The sequence below is a fragment of the Monodelphis domestica genome, chromosome 3 (genome assembly GCF_027887165.1).
Source record: "Monodelphis domestica isolate mMonDom1 chromosome 3, mMonDom1.pri, whole genome shotgun sequence".
In the NCBI taxonomy this organism is placed as follows: Eukaryota; Metazoa; Chordata; class Mammalia; order Didelphimorphia; family Didelphidae; genus Monodelphis; species Monodelphis domestica.
Genome location: NC_077229.1, coordinates 440,486,958 through 440,514,239, shown reverse-complemented (window position 1 = coordinate 440,514,239; position 27,282 = coordinate 440,486,958). Strand labels below are relative to the sequence as shown.

Below are 27,282 nucleotides of genomic sequence, written 5' to 3'. Positions count from 1 at the left end.
GTAGACAAATGCCCACTAGATGGAGGCTACATAGCAATATAGTATTCATACCTAGTTCAATAGTACAAGCCTGGACCTGTGATGTTATTAGTGTCAGGAATTCCCAGATGAAGGAATCCTTCTACCATTGCAGTTTGGTACTTCTCCACAACTTCAAGAGTCTTAGGGCAGTGGTGTCAAACTCAAGGCTAAATAATGACTTAAAAAACACAAATTAATTTTATCTGTGTTGTATTGTATTTTTAGTATTTCTAAAAATATTTCCCAGTTACATTTTCATTTTATTCAGGCCTAATTTGACAATTTTGCATGCCATTAGCAGCCAGTTGGATATCTCTGGTTTTAGAGTTGGTTAAAGTAGTGGAAGGTTAATTAACTTGACCAGTGATTACAGAAAAAGAGAATCTGAATCTAGGTCTCTAGATTCTCTAATGGCTGACTAGTTGCAGGATACAAAATAAACCCGCATAAGTCATCAGCATTTCTATATATCTCCAACCCATTTCAGCAGCAAGAATTAGAAAGCAAAATACCATTCAAAATCACCCTAGACAATATAAAATACTTAGGAATCTATCTGTTGAGACAAACACAAGAACTATATGAACACAACTACAAAACACTCTCCACATAGTTAAAACTAGATCTAAACAATGGGGAAAACATTGATTGTTCATGGGTGGGATGAGCTAACATAATAAAAATGACAATCCTACCCAAATTAATTTACTTATTTAGTGCCATACCCATTGAACTACCAAAACACTTCTTCACTGAATTAGAAAAAACCATAACTAAGTTCATTTGGAAGAATGGAAGATCAAGGATATCCAGGGAAATCATGAAAAAAAAAATGCAAAGGAAGGAGGACTTGTAGCCCCAGATCTCAAACTATACTATAAAGCAGTGGTCATCAAAACAATTTGGTACTGGCTAAGAGACAGAAAGGAGGATCAGTGGAATAGACTTGGCGTAAATGACCTCAGCAAGTCAGTGTATGACAAACCCAAAGACCCCAGCTTTTGGGACAAAAATCCACTATTTGATAAAAACTACTGGGAAAATTGGAGGACAGTGTGGGAGAGATCAGGTTTGGATCAACACCTCACAACCTACACCAAGATAAATTCAGAATGGGTGAATGATTTGAACATAAAGAAGGAAACTATAAGTAAATTAGGCAAACACAAAATAGTATGTCAGATCTTTGGGAAGGGAAAGATTTTAAAACCAAGTAAGACTTAGAGTCACAAAATGTAAAATAAATAATTTTGACTACATCAAATTAAAAAGGTTTTGTACAAACAAAACCAATGTAACTAAAATCAGAAGGGAAGCAATAAATTGGGAAACAATCTTCATAAAAATCTTTGACAAAGGCTTAATAACTCAAATTTACAAAGAGCTAAATCAATTGTACAAAAAAATCAAGCCATTCTCCAATTGATAAATGGGCAAGGGACATGAATAGGCAGTTTTCAGATAAAGAAATCAAAACTATTAATAAGCACATGAAGAAGTGTTCTAAATCTCTTATAATTAGAGAGATGCAAATCAAAACAACTCTGAGGTATCACCTCACACCTAGCAGATTGGCTAACATGACAGCAAAGGAAAGTAATGAATGCTGGAGGGGATGTGGCAAAGTAGGGACATTAATTCATTGCTGGTGGAGTTGTGAATTGATCCAACCATTCTGGAGGGCAATTTGGAACTATGCCCAAAGGGCAATAAAAGACTGTCTGCCCCTTGATCCAGTCATAGCACTGCTGGGTTTGTACCCCAAAGAGATAATAAGGAAAAAAAAAAAACATGTACAAGAATATTCATAGCTGCGCACTTTATGGTGGCCAAAAATTGGAAAATAAGGGGATGCCCTTCAATTGGAGAATGGCTGAACAAATTGTGGTATATTTTGGTGATGGAATACTATTGTGCTAAAAGGAACAATAAAGTAGAGGAATTCCATGGAGACTGGAACAACCTCCAGGAAGTGATGCAGAGTGAAAGGAGCAGAACCAGGAAAACATTGTACACAGAGACTGATACACTGTGGTACAATCGAACGTAATGGACTTCTCCATTAGGGTCAATGCAATGTCCCTGAACAATCTGCAGGGATCTAGGAGAAAAAATACTATCCACAAGCAGAGAACAAACTGTGAGAGTAAAAACACCGAGTAAAAGCAACTGCTTGACTACAGGGGTTGAAGGGATATGACTGAGGAGAGACTCTAAATGAACACTCTAATGCAAATACCAACAACATGGAAATGGGTTTGAATCAAGGACACATGTGATACCCAGTGGAATCACGCTTCGGCTATGGGAGAGGTGGGGGGGGGGGCAGGAAAAGAAAATGATCTTTGTTTCCAATGAATAATGTTTGAAAATGACCAAATAAAATAATGTTTAAAAAAACAAAATTAAAGGTTCAGTATGTGTTCACTATTACAACCATTAAAGTCAATTATTACATGTCAAAATTTTCAAAGGAAAGCCAATTCACCAGCAAGGACAGAAAACATTGAGTAACCAGTGAAACTACATTTGATAAGAAACTTGTTTATTTGGGTATAGGATTTGGGGTTTTTGTCTTATAAGATAATTTTCTTACAAAAACAAATTGGAATTTGGAAATAGGTTTTGAGTGATAATACATGTATAATCCAGTGAAATTGCTTGTCAGCCCTGGGAAGGGGGAGGGAAGAGGGGAGGGAGACAATAAGAATTATATAACATTGGAAAATATGTGTAATTTGTTGCTGGAATAAAATAAAGAAAAAAAATTTAAAAGGACTATCTGATATTGGAATTAATGCACTTAATCCAATTATATGACCAAAATAAAATATATTCCCATACATAATAAGCCAGAAAATTGGAAAATCCCTGAAAATCCTTGCTATTTCTTACTAATTGTTATAAATATGGATAGAATTCCAAAGAGTCTGCATGACTGTCCTCAATTCTATCTGATATAATGATGCTTAAGGCACATTTTGTTATTGATAGCTTTATACAATATATACTTGGTTAAAGCTTATGGCCAGACCATTAAGGTGAGTTATGGCTTAAATTCTCATGTCAAGAACATTCACAGATCCAGGAGATTTTGGAGAATCTGCCTCAGGGGAGCACAGGCCACAGCACAGGAATCCAGGAAGCTCCAGAATGATCTTATCAGTTTCTTAATGATGATCTTCAGGGGCTGATAAGCTGCATCCAACCCTTGGTCAAAGCAATGTCCCTCCAGCTGTAAAGTCATATGATTGCAAATATTTCTAAACTCAACACTCTCTTTCAGGTGCATGGGAAGGTTTTGCTCTTGATGAAGGGGGCTCAGGATAGTCTGCTCTACCCAGATGAGCTGCAAAGTATAACACAGGCCAGCATAGTACAAACCAACAGGCGAGCCAGCACCCATGGGTCATGGTCCTTAGGCTCGAGGATGGGTGCATAGCCATGGGTCCAAGTTCTGTTTCTCCTCGTGAGAATTTATTTTTGTATATTGTGTATTATTTTTATATAAGGATCTTGGATTATAAAGGCTTAGAATCAGTTCCTATATATTAGGGAGAATTCCGGAGACCCAGTCCACTCAGTCTACTTGCATTTTCTTTGTCCTTGGGAATACCAAAGAATGCCTTCCTTGTTAACAGAATTTGGTTAATAGATGAAGACAAGAGTCCTTTTCTGGCCTACATGAACTGAGCAGCTATAGGAATGGGGAGGGGTGGATAGGTTGATGGACTGTAACCTCTTAATTAGCTGTCACCAATTAAAGATCTCTTGGGGCTGAAAAATGAACTCCTAAAAATCTATTCATTAGCCTCCCTAACCCAGCTCAGACTGTCCCTGATATAAGAGAGCCATGGAGATCTGTATCACTTTGTTGGTTATGATACTGGCCTAACCGATAAACTTGACATGATCAAAAAAACGTATACTCTTATCCAAAAATCAATTTCTCAAAATAATTTTAGTCATCAAGTTCTGATCCTTCTCTCCCCAGCCTGCTGATACATAGCCAGGGAAAAGCTGGCCCTCCAGAGCACCCAGCCCTCCTCCCTATCCTCTGCTGCTGCAAGGACTACTATTTGCTTACTGATACTATACAGTAAGAACTTGTAGGAACCAAAGCCAATGTGGGCATTGAGAAATACTGAAGTCAGGAATAAGGAAGAACTGGAGTGGCTTTGCACTTCATGTAGAGTCCACAGAGCAGCCTATCACATTTTGGCCACAGTTCAGAAAGCTGCCATCAAGATGCCTACCACATCATCAGAACAATTTTATCCCTACAAGATAAACGATCCTAATGTGCCTGGCAAAATCTAGTATTCCAGTTTTACTCACAGTATAAAAATAAAAGGCTACCTTTTTCATAACTAACATTGTAGCCAATGTTAGAAAGAAAAAGAGGCTTTCTTTAGAAATGCCATCTAATAAGGTATAAGTGGAAAGGAGCCTGGGATATGTACAGACCCTTTTTTTTTTTTTTTGAAGAAACATACAAAAGCACTTAAGGCCCGGCAGTCTGCCACCAAATTGTGGAATCTGTATCAGCTTGACTAAGATCCCCATTCTGTTTCTTTTACTAGAGTAGATGTAAACACAGGCTTCCAATGTAATGGGAGTCAAATACCCTTTGTTAGAAGGGGTCTACACTTAAAATAATCAGCGGAATGTTGTGAAGGAAAGAAAGGAAATGTTGACTAGTTAAGATATGGTCCATAAGTAATTGTCCATTGCCCAAATAAGAAACAAGGGAAAATGGGACAGGACATCTGTAAATTTTTATTTTTATTTTAAAAACTGTTTCTTTATTTTAAAGTACCACTTTAGAGTAATTAAATTTCTCTTCTGTCTACCTCTTTCAACTGTAAAATGGGGGTAATAATAGTACCTACCTCCCAGGGTTGTTGTGAGGATCAAATGAGATAATATCTGTAAAGTGTTTAAGCACAGTGCTTGGGACACAATAGATGCTTAATAAAAGTCTGTTCCCTTCTTTTCTCTCTCCCTTATATGTGTCTTCCTAGATTTAGAGATTCCAGAAGAGAGCCAGTAAAGGGAGGAGAGAGGGAAAATAGTTAGAACCAACAACGTATAAAGTCTATACTTCACAGAAGGGTTCAAGAAAGGACACATTTGGCAAAAACTCCCAGGACACATGAAAAGAAAACAAACAAATTTTGGCTGAAAATGAATCTTCCTTTTAAAAATTCCTAGAAAAGGAAGTAGTATTAAAAACAAAGAAGAGCATTAGTCTATTTCTTTACAGAAGAAATAAAATGCTAAGATCTGTTCACCTGAATAGTTTGTGATCATTAGTGCAAAACAGATTTTCAAAGATACTCCTATATTGGAAAAAGTTAACTGAATGTTACCATCACCTGGATGACCAAACACGGAACTTAAAATATTTGAAGATATTGATAAAGCTTCTCAGATAACTGCATATTTCCCCATGCACACAGTATCCTGAATCCTATATTACAATGATAGTTAAATTTGTGTGTTTATACATCTGTATGTATATATTATATTATTTATCTGTTATCTCTATATTATTATACATTTTATTGTATATAATATATACTTATATTTATATACTTCTTATATACATATACTTTTATATACTATATATATAATATACATAGTTGTATATTATATTATTCACATTTATATATAGTTGAGCATTGTAAAGCATTCATAACAAACATTTCAGTTTAATAGATGAGGAAACTGAGGTTCACAAGATTAAGTGTTCTGTTTAAAGTAAAAAAAAAAAGAAACAAACCACACTGCTTCTCATGGATTTTTGTGTCTTTATCTTTCTCCTCTTTCCCTTAAAGGAAAAAGCAGCCTAGATAGCACCAAAGATACATGTGCCTTGATAGTATGTCCCACAATGATCAAAGGTACAACCATCATCCCACTCTACTTCATCAAAGTATACAACTATTAAGTATAGTTGGTGTACTTCATTCATTCATTCATTCATTCATTCATTATAGAAAAGATGAACTCCCTACTTTTATAAAGTATACTTGCCTCCCTACGGTCCTAGGGAGAATACATGCAAGTAAATTTGACTCATGTAGATATTAAATGTGTGTAGTTTTGTGTGTGCTAAGAAGCCTCCATGAGGTTGAGTTGTTTCAGAGAAGAGATGATAGGGAGAAAGATCGAATTAGATGCCTACCTTTGCATCATATGATACATCTGTGGGCTTCCCCATTCTGATTTGAGGTCATAAGACCTTCCATGACTTAAAAAGTTACTTATGCCTAAGGGGTACAGGGAGCCTACTGTTTCTTGTTATAATAGTCTTTAGGTGACACTTTATGGGGAATTCTGTTCCATAGACTTTCTGGCCCTGATGTGAAGAATTTAGATTCTAAAGTCCAAAATTAATCCATTGTTCTACTTCATGCAATCCATGGCAAGTTTTTATAAAAACCAATTTATAATTACAGCATATACATATATTATAAACTATAGTACCATTCTTATTCAAATACAGGGATGACAAGATAATCAGCAACTAATTGATTTAATTTAAAATCTCACGCAAGGTTCTTCATTGTTAGGTTTTGGGTTTTACTGTGTAGTCTGGAAATGTTTTTGGTTTTTCCCCCCTCTCTCACTGTTTGATGATCTACAATGAAAGAAAAGGTTACCCATTTCTGCTCTATACTCTTTGAAGATTGGAGAGCCACAATAGATGGTTGACTACTAGTTGAGTTTGCAAGAAATATCCCATAGACAGTTTTGCCATGTTCCCCATTTAAAAAGATCATGCCCTAATGGATATCTCCAATTCCTCTTTCTCTCATAGTAAATCAACCTAACATTCACTTTTCTCAATATTTCAGCCAGAATAAGGGACTGGAGATAACTTAGTAGAATTTGGATGAAGTGACAAATATTCTTGTATTAAAACTGAGAAAACAAAATTCCTTACAGAATAATCCAATTCCTTTAAAATGAAAATAAAACATTCTATGAAGAACAACCAAAATCTGCCTAGGATTTACAAGGGAAAGAAGCCAAATAAACAAGCCTAATTTTCCTATTGCCAAATGTATTGCTAAATATAAATAGAGAATGCAGGACTGGGGTTTCAATCCACTGAAATTATCCTGAAATCCACTAAAATGCCAGTTGAAGAACATTACAACTTAAAATCTTTTCTGGATTGGTGGTTTAATCAGTCCTCAGGCTCTGTCTACCCAAATTGACTGTAACTCCTCTTAAAATGTTTAATGGCATAGCCTTCAACAAGAGCTGCTTGTGACCAAAAACTTATTATTGCCTGTACCAAACTGATCACCAGCCCCTCCAAATATAATTAAACTGGACCTCATACAATAGCCAGATAGTCCACCAGTCCAAAAATGAAGCCTTTCCAACTGGGAAGGCCCTTCCAGGGATTGACTGTCTATTGTGTTTGACCATCATCACCAATGCACTCAATACATGCTGAATAAATCAATGATTGGAGAGGCAACATAGGATAGTGGATAAGGGACCAAAGAAGTCAGGAAGACCTAAATCAAAATTCCACTTTTGACACTGGGTGAGAGGCGATCCATCAGCAAAATCATTTAACTCTCAAAAAGCTACAGGCAAACACTCTAAGACAAAAAAAGAAAGAGAAGAATTTCTATCTGGAAAATTCCTATTACAATGTAATCATTTTGGGAGTAGTTAGGTGGCTCAGTAAAATGAGACCCAGGCCTGGACATGGGAGGTCCTGGATTCAAATCTGGTCTCAGATGCTTCCTAGCTCTGTGACCCTGTCACTCAGTAAGTCATTTAGTCTCCACTGCATAGCCCTTCCTGCTCTTCTGCCTTAGAACCAATACACAGTACAATTCCTAAAACAGAAGGTAAGGGTTTAAAAAGAAATGTAAATATTTTAAGGGCAAGAACCACTTTACTTTGTATTCCTTATTTCAGTGCTGGGCCATAAGTGTTCAATAAAATCCATGTTAACTGAATGATTTACCACACCAAAGAAATAGTAATTTGGTTAAAAAAATAAATTAAAACTGCCTAAATTAGGCTGAGGATATATGCCTTGATGCTACCTAAGGAGGTAGATTTAACATGATGGGAAAAGGAAGGGATCAGGGAGGGGAAAAAAAGAATAATCCTCTTATTTTACTTAGGACAAATCTACTTTCTTCACCAAAATAAAATGTACTAAATAAAAAAAGTTGAGACCTCACCTTCAGCCCACCTCTGAAATAGCCAATAACTATGGAGATACAACATTAGAATCATAGATTTAAGGCTAGAATGAAAGGTGATCTAGTTCAATCCCTGAGGAAACAGGCTCAAGAAGGTAAAAAGATTTATAACCAAGTTCATGCAGATAGAAAGTTACAGAGTTGGAACTTGAACCTTGGTTCTCTTAACTCCAAATCTACCTTTTCCCACTATAGCACACTGTATATTTCTTTGAATGTCACTCAACAGAAGAAGACAGGCATTCAAGATTGCATTGCTTAGGTTGGAGAAAAGAGCAGTTTCCAGAAGTAACAACCACCACAAAGGAAAGAATATGGTATTTAGAGGAAGAAGAGACCTTAGAAATTATCTAGTCTGACTCACTTGTTTTAAAAGTGTGGAAACCAGCTCAGAGATGAAGTGATTGGTCCTATTAGGTCACACAAGCAGCAAGTAGATAATCTGGATCCATTCAAACCCAAATCTTCTGACTCCAAAAGCAGCGCTTTCCCCATCATACCACAATGCTTCCATCACATTGTACTTTGCCAGTACAGGAAGGTTTCAATAAATACGCTGCCAACTTTGACACTCTTTATTAGTGTCAGCACTCCAGATTTTTTTACAAAACAATGAAACCAACTATTCAGTCATTACAAAAAGCATGAACTAGCCAGGTTTTTGGTTTAATCTGCCCACTCTCACTAGCAATGGAGACTTGATATTAATAAGCATCAATGGATGGAGAATAACCATAATAATGCCTTACACATATACTCCATTTTATTCTGGTCAAAGCTCTTTCAACTTGAATTATTTCATTTAATGTACATCTTATAAACAAGTCTCCAAGAGAGATTCCTCTTCCCTTGTTCAGTTATCTCCCCACTTTTCTTCATACAATATGATGAAACTCAGATCATTTGACTTGCCCAAGGTCACAGTTAGCCATATGGCTAAAAACCAAGGCCAAAGTCAAGTATTTTGATTCCTAAATCTAGTTCTATATCCCCTCACCCTTTCATCTCTGGGTCTATATTGATTTACATGAGCATCTTAAAATGGGTAAACTGAAAGTGTTCCTAAGGAAATACAAAGGTATTTCTTTAAAACATTTAAGATTATTAATTCTTAATTATTCAATAATCTGTTCTCTCATAGTGGTTTTGACAGTGAAGTCTGTAACTAAATTTGCTAATTTTCTCCAATGGAGTTTGTTGTTAAAAGAAGATTGCTACATCATTGTAGATAAAAGGGGAAAAAATGTAATACTATGCAGTGGGCAATCTTCCCCTGGTTTAAAAACTAAAACAAAAACCTGTTCAGAGTAGGCTTTTTATGTTTTGCAGGGGAGACAGAGGATAATTTGTGTTTTAAAGTATATCTTCACTTTATAGACTCTGAATTGTTCAGCTTTTCCAATCTTTGCAAGGAGGATTCCTTGATCTTGGGATCTTAGCTCATGATGAAGTTTCCATATTTAACTATCTTGATGAGTAATTTTCTGTAATCACTGTTAACTGATTCCTTTCAATATTTCTTTCTGGAGATTAAAATGATCATACATTCTCCAATACACTCATATACTCATGAACATATCAAAATGGTTTATGGGAAATCCTGGAATTTTATTCTTATCATATTCTTAAAATAACACGCAAAGGCTTTCGGATTTTTAGCTCTTTAAAAAAAAAGCTGATTCTTTTCAAGGCAAAGTAAGAAGACACTTAAAAAAAATCATAACAGCCCACATTAGCACTAAAGTCTAGACTTAGTCATAATGGGAAGTTAAGGAGTCTGTGTGACAGCTCTCAATACAGTTATGTATTTAGGTAGCTTTTCTGTCTGTTTGGCTAATTTTCCTCCTCCAGCATGAAATACTTTTTTGGAAGGAGGAATAAAAGGGGTTGCAGAAGAAGATAAATGCACAATAGTTGAGACAATCAAGAGAGTCATAGCTGCAAGATACAAAGGTCCACAGTTTTTTGTTCTTAACAGCTCCCAAGAGGCAGAAGTTGTTTGAGATCAGTGTTTTGCTGTTTTGACAGATGCCCTTGTGGAATTGAGAAGTGGGTGAGACTTGTTTGTGTATCTCCCATAAGTGAACCTTCTGAAAGACAGGTTACTAAGAAAAGGAAAAGTGGGCGTCCAAAGAGCACAGACCAAGTTTTTTCTTTTTGGTTCAGGATTACCAAATGCTGTGTGATCTAAATAACAATTTTTTAAAAGTTGATTGTATAGAGGCTAAGTACATGGAAAACTCAATGTTCCCACTTCTGGATATGTTGGTACCACCAGCATCAATTTAAATATTTGTTTTGTGTGTTGAAACAACATTTAAGAAATAAAATGCTAACTTTAAATGCAGAATATATATTTAAAAACTCTATTCAATTCCATTCTGCCACAGTTTCCTCATCTATAAATGAAATGGCTAGACCAGATAATCTCTATGGTTTCTTCCACATCTAACATTTTATGGTTCTATGATTTCTATGGAAAATAAATGATGCCTAGCATTGATCTCTAGCATAAAACTGTGACAAGGGGATATGGGGATGGAATCAGATTCATAGTACATTTGAGATGCTAGAAAATACTGAAAGAATTCTGCTAGAAATGGCAAGGAAGTGTTTGAATTCCTTTAGACCCACTACAATCACAATATTAAAGTCTGCAAAATGTAACTGTCATTATCACAACCATATTTTTCTCTTCTGTACACAGTAGAGCTTTATCACAGATCTTATAGAATGTTAAAACTGGAAGGGATTCCACAGGAATCATTTAGTCCAACCCCTTCACTTTTACAGATGAGGAAAGTAAGGCCTTGAGTCACAGAGCTTATTGGCATGATCAGGACCAGGACCCAGGCTCCTTCCTTTCTGTCCAGTGCTCTCTCCATTTCACAACAGTGTCATCTTGTGCCTACTCCAGTGGTGTCAAATTAAAATGGAAATGGATCCAAAATATTGACTCTGAAAACCACAAATTAACATTATCTTTATTGTATTTTTATTTATTTTGCTAAGCATTTTCCAATCACATTTCAATCTGGTTCTGGTCTTACTTGGGAGTTTGTTGTATTCTACAGTTAGAAAAATCATTTTCCTTGATATTTTCAAGCTTTAAATGATAGTACTTTGACAAATCAAACCTAGTCAACCTCAGAATTACAATGACTAGCTATTAAACCTATACTGAAGTAAACTAAAAAAGATTCATTAGTTGATAAAGGGGTTGAAGCAATCATGTGAAATAATCTTAAATAACAACTAAAAATAAGAGAGGAAGGAGTTTGAAGCATTTGATACTTAAGGGTTCTTCTAATTCTAAATTTTATGACTAGTCTATTGAGTACTTAGTACCAGTCTGAAGGAACTAGTTCCAAAGAAACATAAATATAAATAGAATTAAAGTCAACAATGAAGTCTGATTTATTAATATTGACCCTGTTCCCAAATTACAAAGAAAAGCAAACCTATAACTCATTAAAATCCTTTTTAGTAAAATTTAGCTTGGCACTTGTGACAAAACTGTCTACATGAAGAACTAAATAAACTCTTAACTAGGCTGGAGACTTGAATTCAATTACAAACTGCACCATTAACTAGTTGTGTGATCTCAGACAAAGTACTTTTTCTCTGCAAGTTTCAATTTCCTCATCTAAGAAATAGAGATAATACTTGTCCAGGCTAGCTCACAGTTGCTTCTGAGGATAAAGAGAAATGTTATATTAGCATTTCATTGAAGATGGCAGGGCACACAGTAGAGATCTGGTCAACCTTTGAACTAGTAAAACCTAAATTCAAGTCACGCCTCTGGCACAGAATATGTGACCCAAGTCAAAAACTCTGGATAACATTTCTCAGCTCTAGACAATGACCATGACAATCAAGTAGGAGGGAAGGTAGTAAAACTTTCCATTGACAGGTTTTCTTAATCTAGGGAGATCCTTGAGGCAATGAAATCCAGACCCACTCCTTAAACCCTAGATTAAGAGAATCTGTCAATGGAAAGTTTTACTACCTTCTCTCCTACTGAGGGCAGAGAATGCTTCAAGTCTTTTTTCAACCAAAATCTGTAGCCTTGATTTATTCATTGCCTAGGAATATAGATTTAAAATTGGAAGAGACCTTAAAAGTCACTTATGCTGACTCCCCCTCATTTTGTTAATGGGAAAACTTAGGTACACATTTAGGCACAGGTTAATTGTTAACCTGAAATGTTAAAGGGTAATGTTAACCCAATACTACATACATACAAAAAGAGAAACTTGAACCCAGGTTCCCTGATTCCAAATCCAATCCCACTCTATATACTGAAATTTTACTATGTGGAAATACTATTGAAAAGAAGGTGAAAATTTTGAGGCATCAGGATAGTAATTAAAACATAGAACACAAGTAAATTTGAAAGGGTGAATATAGTATGATAAAATTTCACTAATTAAATTTCAACAAATGTTAATAAAAACTTGGAGCAGCCACTCATATACAGCAGGAAGCTTTAACTGTGACAGAAATCCTGTCCTGTCTATCCTCCCTCTGTGTTATACAAGCACTGGGTAAGATTACCAGGGTAGGATAAAATTCAATGAATAAAGTTTATTACCCAGAAAGATGAGACATTTGGTTGATATCATGAAAAATAAGCCATTAGATGGCACCCAGGAAAAAATACACATAACTCTTAATACCCCAAATACAGACAACAGAATGGGTATATGAAGTAACCTATTTCTGAGCTGCTTTCGGTCCTTGTTTGGCACTTGTATCCACTCTCTTCTCTGTTCGAATCACAGCCATAAGAAAATCTACTCTAGTTTCTTAATTCCCTTCTGCTATTACTATAGATCTAAGTAACCATTTCCTTCACTAGCTCTAACAGACCAACTCCTCCGCACCTCACCAGCACCCCATTTTTTCCTCTAAGGATCTGTAAATATTTCCACAAACCAAAGCAGTTTTTTATTCCCCTTTCATATAAGTGAAATTGGAAACACGTTAAATCATCTGTCAATATGCAATCCAGAAAAGCAGGTCTGAGAAAACCAAATCTAAGACCTCGGAATATAGTTTACTTAAGATGCTACACAAAAATGAAAGTTGCACTGGACTCTGTTGCAAACAAAAGATATGCCTTTATTTCCCATAGATTCACATGCTTCTGGAAGCAACCTATGACTTCCACTCTTTAAACTTGGCTAAATAGAGTCATTACTCACCCTTTAGCTGCATCCCTCTAGAATCTCCCATTCTGCCCCCCTCCCCCTTTCTCTCCACCGCAAAAGGGGAATAAAGACACTAAAAAAGGAGTCACCGGTGAATCAGTGGTTACCCGATCTGGCCATAGCACGTCTGCCTGCCTGCACAACCAGGCAATTCCGGACTGAAACAAACTTCATACAAAGCGGCACCAAGTCAGCAGCAGTCAGGACAGTACTTTGCTGACCGAGCACCCACCTCCCCAGCAAAACCCAAGCCAAGTCCCGGCTACTTAAAAAGCTTGCAGATATTCCTCTTATCCCGAGAGACAACTTTTTCATCTCTTAAAATCTATGGGGAGGTAAAGAAAGAGAAGGAAGAAAAGGCGAAGGGGGAGGTGTAAGAAAGGGAAAAAAGAAGACGCCTTACCACACCATCAGTTTGCAAACCAAGGCTGGGTTCTTGGGAAAGACCGAAGGGGCGATCAGAAGTCGAAGGAGAACAATAGGCAAGGCTGAGCTGCAGAAGCCCCCTTTACGGGTAGCAGGCAGGCTACTATTCCTTCTAAAGAGCTCCCTTCTCAGTCTCCTCAAACTTCAGCAGACTGGAAGAGATGTGAGGTCAGGGGAGGGGATCTTGGCACCGGAGTCTTCAGACCCGACAGGAGCAGGGTGTAGAGAAAGGCAGCTGGCCAACCCACGGAGGGAGAGCAGGTGGGGAAGGGGTCGCCTACACTCAGCCCCTCTCCCTTACCCCCTTCCCGCTTTGTAATTCATTCCCGCCCCACTCCCCCAATCTAGACTAACTCCGGCAAATTCTTCGCAGTGGAAGGACTGCTGGGGGCGGGGAAGGGGGGGGGGGGGTAAAGGCTATGGAAGAAGATCCTTCTCTAAACTTTGCCTTGCTCCCTTTTCCCATCCCTAAACTAAGTAAGCCACCTTTTCTCTTCCCTCTCAAACTAAACCGATCCCAGTTTGCAAGGGGGAGAAAGCTCCCTCTAGCCCCTTCCTTTTCCCATCTCAGTCACTGGTGGAGGAGGAAGAAGGGAGAGTTGGTACCTCCGTGCCTCCAAGTCTCTCTGCCCCACAATGAGGCGTCGCTATCGCAATCTGCCTCCTTTTACCCCGGCTCCACGGTCCCGCAGCTCCATTCGCTCCCGCTCCAGACACAAAGAGAGGGAAAGACACTATAGGGCGCCGGCACTGCCCCCTGGGAGGGGGAAAAGGGGAGGCAAGGAAGAGGGGGAACGGACCTAGGGTGAGGACGTCTGGTAAGTCCCAAAGTCTCCGCTCCAGACACTCACCGCAAAGAAGCAGCTCCCCGTCCGCCGGCAATGCAAGCCCTCCAGGCAAAAGGGGCGAGCAACACGGACGCCCGCCAGCCGCTTCCCAAAGGAAGCAGCTACAGCTGCGCCTGCTTCCTCCTCCTCCTCCTCCTCTTCGTCTTCTTCCTCCTCCTTCTCCTCCTCCTCCAACTCCTCCGCTTTCCCCACCTCCCTCCCGCAGCCGCGGGTGGTCAGTGGGCGCCTTGGCTCCCTGGGCTGGGCGGGGGCAGCGGCAGTACCACCACGTGGCCGCCAGGCGCCGGCCCCCGCCGACCTGGAGCAGGAGAGCGAGGGGAGGTGCTTGCCATTCCCCACCCCTTCCACCCAGCCGGCCGGCAGGGCCAAAAATTCCTCGAGTCAGGTGACCCGGAGCTGGGCACTGGGTCCGGACTTGACGGAGGTACCTAGGGACTCGTCCTGAACCACTGAGTTTTGCAGCCAATTCCTCACTGCTTTGCGTTAACTTCTCGGAGGAGTGTTTATTTCTGCACCACTGTTTTCATCTTTCTTTCACGGAGCTAGAAAAAATTACGGTTGCCTTTGAACCCCGGGTTTTAGAATCAATCAAAAAACATTTATTAAACGCTTGCTATGGGCCTGGCCCTGACTTAAGGTTGAGGCGAGAACCAAAGTGAACCATAAGCAGGAGGTCAAAACGGACTATCCATTCTTAAAAGCTGAAATTGTGGAATTGTGAAACAGAACTTCAAGGGGGGGGGAGGGGGAAACTAGATAGAGAAGTTTGGATCAGAACCAAGGATTTAAGTACATTATCTAAAACTATCCAACTAAATGAATTTGGAATATTCTCTGATTTGAGCCATTATTTCATCTCTTGCACTGTTACAAGTCAACAGTACTATAGAATAAGAGACATTTTGAAGTTGAAAGAGAAAATATTTGAAATGCAAAATCTCTATTATTCTTTCTTCCTCTCCAGTCCATGATGTTACTGTAGGATTTGGCTGAATTTTAGGAATAGAGACTAGCTCTTAGGCTTTCTCTTCCTAATTGTGCTGGGGGATCATTAGCCAAGGAATCTAACCAGCATCCCTTTTATGTAACCCCTTTTGCTACTAGACCATTCTCCTCTTGACAGATTGGGCTTCATCTTGAGGGCTTTCCTTTAGATCATGGGGATCATGTCATAGATACCCCTTTTGGCAGTCTAGGAAATTCTTTAGACTTCTTTACAGGCTAATATTTTCAAATAAATTTCAGTTAGAGGTTAGTGAAAATAAGGATGTATTTTCCTCCATCCAAGTTCATGGACCCCAGGCCAAATGCCTCTGCTCTCCATAACAATCTTTTTGATGGATGGCACTAACCCAGTTGAGGTCGAGGTCCTGAATACTGAATTTAGCTCCCAGTAGAATGTGACCATTTGGATAGAGATTGTTTTTCTTCTTTTTTAAAGTATCCCCATCACTTTGCACAGTACTTGGCATATAGTAAACACTCCATACATGTTTGTTGATTGATTAACTTATTTCTGGTTTGGGTATGGAGTATTCAGTCCTCTGGCAAGAAGCTTGAGATAATAAGATAAAACATAAAACCAATTTTATTAAAATACAACAATTACAGAAAATTTCACTGAATCATTGAATTTAAATTTGTAACATCTGAGGGACCATTTACTCTAACCTCTCCTCCAGATAAGTACTTATACTAGAGCACTTAGATAATCTGCTCCCAGGGATCTATACAGTTATTGTACACATATAACATCATCCTGGTTTTGAAGCCCACCTAAAAAGAGAAATAATTCTTTGTTCTTAGGAAGTCAAGTGCCACTCGGTTGCTAAAGTTGCCCCCCCCACACACACACACACCTTACCCAGGAACCCACTATATATAATCGGTCCAAACTTACAGAGCTGCCCTGGAGTTGAGGCTTCCTAGCCAATGCTGAGAAAAAACTTGAGGTCTCTGGAGTGTTGATTTCTTCACCAGAACCTGTATAATTCACCAGCACCAGCGAAAGACATGGTTCAAGCTTGTTACTAAGTCATACAGATCTGAACATCACTCTTTCTAGGTTCTTGTTCTTGCACTGATTATTATTCCCTACCAGAAAAACCTCCCTTCTTCCTTTTGCTGCTCCTACAGAATCACCAAATTTCAAGTTGAAAAAGCCCTCAACAATCTTCTTAATCCATCTCATACTACAGCATAGCCAACACATGGCAGTCTAGCCTTTGCTTGAAAAACCTCCAGTAAGACTAAACATATTATTTCCCAAAGCAGTCCATTTAACTTTTAGATAGTTATTTTTAGAAAAATGTTCCTGATGTCAAGTCTAAATTTGCCTCTGTAACTTCTATCAATTACTTCTACTTCTGCCCTCTAGAACCAAATTTAGTAAGTTTGAACAAAAGGCAGTGTGGTTCAGTGGAAAGAGCACTGGCTTTAGAGACAGAAGATCTGGCTGAAGTTAATCTGGGTGACCTCAGCCAAATTGCCTAAACTTTTGGGCCTCAATTTTCTCAACTGTAAAATGAAGAGGTTGCTAATATGACCTCCCAGATCCCTTCAAGCTCCATAACTCTAATTCCTCTTTCACATAAACTTAAATACATGAAGGCAAACTTGTTATGTTCCCCTTTTAACCTCTGGGTTAAAAATTCCAGTTCCTTTAATTTGTGGAATGGATTTCACCATTGTGGTTGCCCTTCTCTGAACACTTCACAATGTCATGACATTGATGCTCAAGACTTAACATGATACTTTAGATTTGGCCTGCTCTTCCTTGTTCCTGGAAGCTATGCCTCTTTTAATGAGACCAAAGATTGTATTTTTTATCCTTCTCCCGCCATATCAAATTGTTGACTCATATTAAACTTGCAGTCCACTAAAACCTCTAGATATTTTTCAGTTCCTCCTCTCCTACCTTCAGATCTGCATTACTACCTGACATGTTATCTTCCATTAGTGACACTAGCCTCTTGGCTGTTACCTGAACACCACATTCCATCACTTGGTTCTGGGGCATTTTTTCTGGCTGTCCCTCATATTTGGAATGTTTTCTCCTCTTGGCCAACTATTGACCTCCCTACATTCCTTTAAGTCCCAAATAAAAACTTATCTTTTACTGGTAGACTTCCTCAAATTTTCTTAATCCTAGTGCTTTTCTCTTTGACTTATTTCCTATTTCTTCATATCTATTGATTTGCATGTTGCCTACTCCATTAGCTTGTAAGCTCCTAGAGGGCAAGGACTGCTTCTTCTTGTATCTCTTGTGCTTAGTGAAGTGCCTGGCACAGTTAATGTTGAGTTCATTGATTAAGTGTATATGATTCCTCCCTCTCTAGTACCTGAGCAGTTCAGTGTTGCCTCAGTCTTCTACTTATTGAGGCTCCAGGTCTGCCACTCTGCTACACTTTTGCTGCTCCTGTTTCCATTTCTAATACCATAATCAATATGTTTCCCCTTCCATAGGAAAGTATTATAGCTCATAACATGACAGTTATGTCTGAAAGGTAGTAACATTTTCAGCTCTTTTGTTAAGGCCCAAAGCCCCACCAGGCTGGCATTGTAAAGGCCATTTAAGGCACCTGTGAAGACTTTTTATCTCAACTGATATGAAATGTAAAGTAGCCCTCATTCCATAGCCAAGTGAGGGAGACTGAATTCCCTTAGTCTCTTCCCCATCTCAGGTGCAAGAGAAATATGCCCTTCATCTGAGTCTTCATGAGGTTGGACTGAATACTACTTTGTATTTTGTTTTTCTCTTTTGGTCATCTTCATCTCCTTCATGCCCAGATTAGGGTCATACCATGCAGATTACCTTGAAGCACGAAGAAGCCTCAAGAAACCACTAGGAACATTAAAAACTAGAAGCCTCTGTGGGTAACCCTGGTGCAATAATGAAGGCTTCTATCCTCATTGCACACACACATACACAGCCTTACCAGGCACTTTTTATATCTAGGGCAAGTGGTACACACTTCTATCTCAAATTGCATCTTTGTTTTTTAAGAGAGATTCATTGCACGCCAAAGGATGTAGAGATAAGAGTCTTTAGCTACCTGGAGGATGCTGCTAAAGAGGCTCCAGCCCAGGTAGGGCAGGCTAGGCTGGATAGGTAGCTCACCTAGGGTGTGACTGCTGCTGGGTGAGGACACATGCCATTTCTTAGCTTTTTATTTTGATTAATTATGTTGCTAACCAAGTGTTAAATTCAATTATTTCTCTGTTACTGAGGACTGCAAGTGCTATCAGAGCTTTCCTTTGAATTTTGTGGCTTGACATAAAGCACAAGTTATGCTTTCCTCTTCTCATACCTTCCTATTCCCTTATTTTTCCCATCTAAAATGCTACAGGATTGTCTTTCTTGCCAATATCTTGACTATATTCTTCTTTTCTTCCTCTTTCCATTAGCTGCTTGAATTGTCAAATACTCAACCAGTCTACTTCTGGTAGCCTTATAACATTATCTATTTTTCCTGTCTTCTTCCTTTTTTCTAGTATAACTCCTATCCCAAAGTCCATTGATATGGGACTCTCCCTTATTGGTGATGATAAAGATCCTGCATAATGAGCTGGGTAGAGTTGGTGACCTGCAAGGACTTCAGTTCCCAGCTAATTTCTCCTGGGGGATTCTTCAAGGTAGAGTCTCCCTTTGGAGCTCACCCAAGCAAAAGAGTCTTTTTCTTCAAGTGTACCTTCTGGAGAGAAGACAGAAGAGATCTATCCCATTTTAGATTGCTGAAGAAAAAGACTGGGAAAACACAAGGGGATCACTTGGTTTCCATTGTGACTCTCTTACAGGTTGATATTCTAGAGACTTCAGGGAGTTTCCTTTTGGGTGAGATCCAAGAACCTCCCTCTTTGTTGAGATGAGTTACTTTGTTCCCAATGGGAAAGCTCCTTCACTCTGCATTGTCTAGCATTATATTCTATGTATACTTTCTCAATTCTATTTGCAATTTTTAGAGAAATGGATTTCTTTGCTATTTGTTCATTGTGGAACTGGTATTAGGTTAGGAAGGGGGTCAAACCTATCCTGTATAGAGCTTTTGGTCTCCTTGACACCACCCTACAAATGACAAAACAATCAAGTTAAATTTCCCCTAAATAAACAATATTTAAGATAGCTATGCCTCTAGTCTGCTACCCCTCTCTCTCTGAAGAGACTAGAGAGTTGGCCTCTAGTCCCAACCTTGTTTCCTCTCCTAGCTGGAATGAAAGTCTCTCCTTTGGAAAAGAGTGGGAGGAGGGAAAGTCACAGGCTAAATTACTGTGATTCTATATATGAGACATTTTCCCACCCCAAAACCACCAAGGTCCTTCCCACTTCTCATAAAATTCCCATCTCACATCTAACCTTCTACAGGACATCCTTCTAACCTAGAATATAGACTCAGGATCTGGCAGAGGTTTTTGTTATTGTTTTTTTTAGAACTCTTACCTTCCAACCAATACAGTGTATTGATTCCAAGGCAAAAGAGAGGTAAGAGTTTGGCAATAGGGACTAGGTTACTTGCCCAGGGTCACAGAGCTAGGAAGTGTATGAGGACAAATTTGAACCTAGGACCTCCTGTCTGGCTCTTAATCCACTGAGCCACCTAGTCAAGTTCTAAGGACTGTTAGAAGTCATAGAAGGGACCTTCTAGTCTACCCCTTCATTTCATAGATGTGGCAAGTGAGACCCAGAAAAGTTATTGTAACTAGGCCCCAAGTCTCCTGACAGCTTATCCAATGCTTTTCCCAGGCTCTATTTTACTTTGTTCTTTGTACCACTCCCTACCCCCACCCTCACATCTTAAAAAAGCCCAGAGTGGGTCCTAGGTAAAATCATCTTGTTAATTGACTGATTTCCTTTAACATTTTTTTAAATGTGGTCACCTTACTTTCTTTCCCTGCCTTCTACCATTTTTCTCCCACCTGTTCCTAGAACAAAGAAAGCAAGATGGTTCAGCAGTTATAGAGTCAAAAGCCCTCAGCTGAATTCTTTTGTGACACTTACACCTCTGTGACTTTGGGCAAATCCATTTTATCTTTCTAAGCCTCAGTTGCCACATCTGTGAAACAATGGGTATAGACTAGATGATCCCCAAAGGTTCCTTAGCTTTACATACCTGTACTTCAAATGACAGCTTGTGCCTAGGGAACTAAAGCAAAATCTTGATGGAGAGGCAGAAAACTGTCACGGAAGAAGGAAGAAGAGATGGATGCCACATAGGAGCCAAAAAGTAATCCTTCCACTTTATTTGGCATGTAGTCAAGCCCTTAACTGCAGTTCTGTGTCTGCTTAGAGGCTACATGATTGAAGAGGAATGTGGAAAAATTGGAAAGAGTCCACAAAAAAGTAACAAAAACACAATCAGAGAGCTGGGGAGAAAAAAAACTCTATAAAGCAAGTTTCAAGTACTGTGGGTAAAAACTCTTTTATAATTTCCTGGAGGCTATGGGGAAATTTTGCAAATAATGAAAAACCACAGACTAAGGAAAATTAAGAAAAATGCTATAAATATAGCAGTTGTCATGCCATTATGCCATATAGCAATAATAAAGCAAAAACCTAGAGTGAGGGAGGATCCTTAAAAGCTATTTCATTCAACTTCTACATTTTATAGATGAGGAAATTGAGTCCCCAGCAAGAAGCTTCCTTATCCAACGTCACATGGAAAGTTAGTGACAAGACAAGGATTTCTGAATTGAAACCTGGTGCTTTGTTCATGGTACCAAACTGAACACCAAGAATTACATTTCTCATCACAAGCAACTGAGCATACTTTTTCTAAGGACAGATTCTTAGTTAGCTATATATGTATTAACATTTTACATTAGGACCACTCTTTGTAAGGGAGATAGATTCTCCATTCATTTCATTAAAAAAAACAATTCCATAGTTATTTTTATTTTATTGATGTCTTTTATTTTAAAATTTTATATACTATTGTTGCCTTATATTTTTAACACTAATTATTTTCCAACATATATCATACTGACTATAATTAATATATTATACATTTATATACATTTAAATTTATAAGTTAAATTTGTATATGTAAATATAAATTTAGAATAATGTAATAAAATTAAAATTAAGCAAAACCAACTTAAAAAATGATGCCTAATGGGATATACCAGCTTCCACTTCTGTCGTTCCATACCTGTCTACCAAAAAGAGGAAAACAGAGTTCCCCAGCTGTTCTCTGGGACAAAAATTAACAAGTATTATTATTATTATGAGTTTAGTTATTTTCAAATTTCATTATTGCTTACATTGTTGTGCTCTCTCTATAATATATGTGCATGTATATGCACATATATTATATCTCTCTATAATATATGTGCATATATATGTACATATACATATATGGTTTCATATATGTATGACCGTATATGGTCTCTTGGTTTCATGCTGACTTTACTCTTTATCAATCAATACATACAAATCTCTTATGAATTCCTCATTTTTGCACTCTTAAGTTTTCCATGAATTCATACTCTACAATATGTTGAACCATTCCCCAAACAGTGGGTTCCCAGTTTATTTCCAGGTGTTGTTGGGGTTTTTTTGTTTTTTGTTTTTTGCTTCCACAAAAAGTACTTCTCAATATTTTGGTATATATTCTTTCTGTCTCTGATTTCATAGAATCATAGCTCTAGAGGTCAACCATCTAATCCATCCCCTTCATTTGATAGATGAGAAAACTAAGTCCCCAAAAGATCAAATGACTTGACCAAAGACAGAGTTGGCAATTATTAGAGGTAGGATTTGAATCAACATCCTCTGACTTTTAAGCCAGTCCTTTTTCTACCATATTTCACTGCTTCCTGCTTCAGATATTGACCTAGGTAGTGGTACTTGGGTAACCATTTCATTCTTTTAACTGAGGAAACTAAAGCTCAGGGAAGTTATAGCTTGCTCAAAGTAACACAGTTATTTAAATCAAGATAAGAATAGCTAGTCCAGTGCTTTTTCTACTATTCCAAGATGCTAAGCACTTTCTAATTAGTTTACAGGAACTAAGTTTATCAATTTGCTAAACATGTCTAAAAAATTAGGAGAAATGAAAGTAAATACAGGGCCAAATATGTATCCACAGCATGGGAAATGCAGTGGACCAAGGGAGGAAGGTGTAAATTAAGGAAAGATATGAGAATACGTAGTATAACTTTGAGGAAATAAAACCAGTTTCCAAATATAGAAACAAAGCATCTTTAAATTGGAAGTGACCTAGAAATTATCTGGCCTGGAGGCAGCTAGGTGGCTCCATGGAAATGAATTGGAAGGACCTGGGTTCCAATCTGATCTTAGACATTTCCCATTTAACCTTCCCTTCCCTGAAAGAATCCTCTCTACATCTTTTCTTATAGTTAGCCTTGCTGGGTTTGCTTCAACACTTCTGGCAACAAGGAAGGGAGGGTTAAGAGATACTTAAAAGGACCAAAAAAGAAATTAGGTGATGGAGACTCTGAATATGACAAAATAGGGAAAGAAATGGGAGGTATTAGTATAGTGGTAGTCTCTCGGTGACCGAGAATGACAATTGTCTTTGTGCATTATTATCTGTTGATGTACCCTCATGTGGCTTTGCAGTCCAAAGGCTGAGGGGCAGAGTTTGTGGCACATGGGGCATGGGACGCCAGTTGTTACGGGAGGTGTGGTTGTGGCCTGGTGTCGGCGTTCACACGCAGTGGCAAGACATCAACGTCGTTCATCTTCAAAGGTGGTGGCAGAATGGTTAATGTGGGTTCGCCAGCTGCTTCTGACAGAGGCAGCAAGTTCTAGTTGCTTTGGTGCAATGCCAGCCCACTTCAAGTTGGACTTTAGCTGATCCTTGAATCTTCTCTTTGGTCGGCCTTGTTTCCTGAGTCCAGCTGACAGTTCACCATAGAATACCTGTCTTGGTATTCGCTGTGGGTCCATGCGGATGACGTGTCCAGACCATCGTAGCTGGGTTTTGAGGACCATGACTTCGATGCTGGTGGAGTTGGCTCTGTCGAGGACTTCCTGGTTGGTGATTCGGTCCTGCCATTGGATCCTCATGATTGATCGGAGAGAGCGTTGGTGGAATTGCTCCAGCTGCTTCATGTGCTTCCGGTACAGTGTCCATGTCTCACTACCATACAGGAGCGAGCTGAGGACCACTGCGTTATACACTTTGAGCTTCGTTGCAGTGCTTACACTGCTGTGTTGGAGGACTTTGGAGCGCAGCCGCCCGAGTACCTGGCTGGCCTTTTGGATCCTGGCATTAATCTCGTGGTCTAGGGACCCGTCGTTGGCGATGGTGCTGCCCAGGTACTTGAAAGTGTTGACATTAGAAAGCTGCGTGCCGTAGATTGTAATGCACAGCTGGTTCGTTGGCCTCCCTGGTGCAGGTTGGAACACCACCTCTGTTTTGCTGAGGCTGATAGTCAGGCCAAACAGTTTTGTTGCAGTGGAGAACCTGTCCACAATGGTTTGGAGATGATTTTCTTGATGGGCCATGAGAGCACAGTCATCTGCAAAGAGAGCTTCCAGGATGAGTCTCTCTGTTGTCTTTGTTTTTGCCATCCAGTTGGTATTTGATGTAGATGCCCAGGTCTAGATCCATCACAGCATGTCGTAATACTTGGGTGAAGGATAGGATGAATAGTACCGGAGTGAGGACACAGCCTTGTTTCACGCCATTGGAGATGTTGAAGCAATGGGAAGTCTCTCCACCAGATAGGACTTCCCCTGTCATGTTGACATGAAAGAGCTGGATCAGTTTGACGAATTTTGCTGGGCAACCAAGCTTGCTAAGGATCACCCACAATGAGTCCCTGTTCACTGTGTCGAACGTCTTTGTCAGGTCTATGAAGACAATGTAGAGACTCAGGTTCTGCTCAAGGCATTTTTCCTGCATTTGCCTCACCATGAAAACCATGTCGATAGTGCTACAATCTGGTTGGAAGCCACATTGTGATTCAGGCAGATTCTGCTCTGAGACAGATGACAGGAGTCTGTTGAGTATAACATGGGTGAGGATCTTTCCAGCAGTGGATAGTAGTGAGATGCCTCTGTAGTTGTCACAGACTGCTCGTGCGCCTTTGTTCTTGTATAGGGCTACGATGGAGGCATCTCTGAATTCTGGGTCATGTCTTCCTCTTCCCATATGCTGGTCAGCACTATGTGGAATGCCTGGAGCGCCTTTCCATTTAAGGCCTCGTACACCTCAGTTGGGATCCTGTCTTTACCGGGTGCCTTGCCTGCACTCATTTGTTTAATGGCTTTTTGGACTTCCTCTATTGAAGGAGGGACGTCAAGTTGTTCAATAGTGCAGTTTTGGGGAAATCTGGTCAAGGGCGCTTTGGTCAACTGAAGAGGGTCAGTTGAGAAGCTGACTGAAGTGTTCTTTCCACCTGTTGCTGATGCCTTTTTTATCTTTTATGAGAGTGTCACCATCAGAGGATAGCAAGGGAGTGGTGGTGGGTTTTGATGGCCCATAGACAGTCTTTAGGGCACTGAAAAATTGCTTGTAGTTTTTTGTATCAGCAAAGTGCTGGATTTCTTCTGCCTTTTTTCCCCACCATCGGTCTTGCATCTTCCTGATCTTACACTGCGTCGTGGCTTGGAGAGACTTGAATCTGTCCTTTTTAGGAGCAGAATTTGGGTTATTTTGCCACTCCATAAAGGCTTTGTTCTTTTTGCTCAATAGGTCTTCAATAGCAGTGTTATTCTCGTTGAACCAGTACTGGTGGTTGCATTGTTTGGGGCCTAGGACTGCCTTTGATGTTTCCTTCACTGCGTCTCTGAACTGGTTCCATTTCTTGGTTGAGCTTCCAGTGAGTGGTCCCTTGGCAGACAGCTTGTCATCCAGGCAGGACTGGAATGTTTGCAAATAAGATGGATCTCTAAGATGACTAACGTTGTAAAATGCGCGAACTGTCTGGGCACGTTTTGGATGGCGAGGCACAATGCATATTTGAAGAGTCGCTCTAACCAATCAGTGGTCTGTCCAGCATTCAGCTCCTCTCATGGCTCTGGTGATCTGTACATCCTGGATGTTTCGCCGGTGTACAATGATGTAGTCAATGAGATGCCACTGCCTTGATCGTGGGTGCATCCAGGTTGTTTTATATTTGTTCGCCATTCTGAACACAGTGTTTGTGATGGTGAGCTCGAACTCTGAGCATTTGCTGAGTAGTAGTAGGCCTTTGTTGTTCATTTTGCCCACGCTGTGTTTGCCGAGCACTCCTTTCCATCTTTCATGGTCCTGGCCAACGTGGGCATTGAAGTCTCCCAGTAGTATCAGCTTGAGCAAAGAAGGAGTTTTACCAAATTCCTTTTATGACACAAATATGGTACTGATTCCAAAGCCAGGCTGACCAAAAACAGAGAAAGAAAACTATAGGCCAATCTCCTTAAATAGAATACTAGCAAAAAGACTCCAGCAACTGATGGCGAGGGTTATTCATTATGATCAGGTAGGATTTATACGAGGAATTCAAGGATGGTTTAATATTAGGAAAACCATCCACAGAACTGACCATATCAACAAGCAAACTGAAATCATGTGATTACCTCAATAGATGCAAAAAAAGGCTTTGACAAAATACAACACTCATTCCTATTGAAAACACTAGAAAGTATAGAAATATAAGGACATTTCCTAAAAACAATAAATAGTATATATTTAAAACCATCAGCAAGCATGATCTGCAATGGGGATAAATTAGAAGCCTTCCCAAAAAGATTAGGAGAGAAACAAGGATGTCCATTATCATCTCTATTATTTAACATTGTACCAGAAATGCTAGGGGTAGCAATTAGAGAAGAAAAATAAATTGAAGGAATTAAAGTAGGTGATGAGGAGACTAAACCATCACTCTTTGCAGATGATATGATGGTCTACTTAAAGAATCCTAGAGGATCAATTAAAAAGCTAGTGGAAATAATCAACAACTTTAGCAAAGTTGCAGGATACAAAATAAACTCACATAAATCATCAGTATTTCTATATATTTCCAACACATCTTGGCAGCAAGAGTTAGAAAGAGAAATTCCATTTAAAATCACCCTAGACAATATAAAATACTTGGGGATCTATTTGCCTTGACAAATGCAGGAATTATACAAACACAACTGCAAAACACTTTCCACACAATTAAAACTATATCTAAACAATTGGAAAAACATTAATTGCTCATGGCTAGGATAAGCTAACATAATAAAAATGACAATCCTACCCAAATTAATTTACTTATTCAGTGCTATACCTATCAAACTACCAAGAAACTTTTTTACTCAATTAGAAAAAAAAACCAACTATAACAAAGTTCATTTGGAAGAACAAAAGATTAAGAATATCAAGGGAAATAATGAAAAAAAATGTGAAGGAGGGGAGTCTAGCAGTACCAGATCTTTTACTGTACTATAAAGCAGTGGTCTTCAAAACAATATGGTAGGGGGCAGCTAGCCTAGAAACAGGAGATTGTAGGTTCAAATCTGACCTCAGACACTTTCTACCTGTGTAAACCTGTTAAAGTCACTTAATCCCCATTGCCTAGAGTGCCTTATCACTCTTC

At 39.0% G+C, this 27,282-nt stretch overlaps 1 protein-coding gene across 7 annotated transcripts in view; it reads right to left on the bottom strand.

The window, feature by feature from the left end:
* RAI14 (retinoic acid induced 14) overlaps positions 1-15,051 on the bottom strand; it is a 183,569-nt gene extending 168,518 nt beyond the window's left edge. For 2 of the 7 annotated variants that reach the window (XM_007487483.3, XM_016431622.2), the window contains exon 1: positions 14,755-15,011. The gene's annotated coding sequence lies outside the window, so the exon portion shown is untranslated. Of the gene's footprint in view, positions 1-13,880; positions 14,147-14,509; positions 14,678-14,703; positions 14,726-14,754 lie in introns of those variants that run through there. The other 5 variants (XM_016431623.2, XM_016431624.2, XM_056824537.1 and 2 more) reach the window with 5 other exon arrangements.
* Between the last annotated feature and the right edge of the window lie 12,231 nt (positions 15,052-27,282).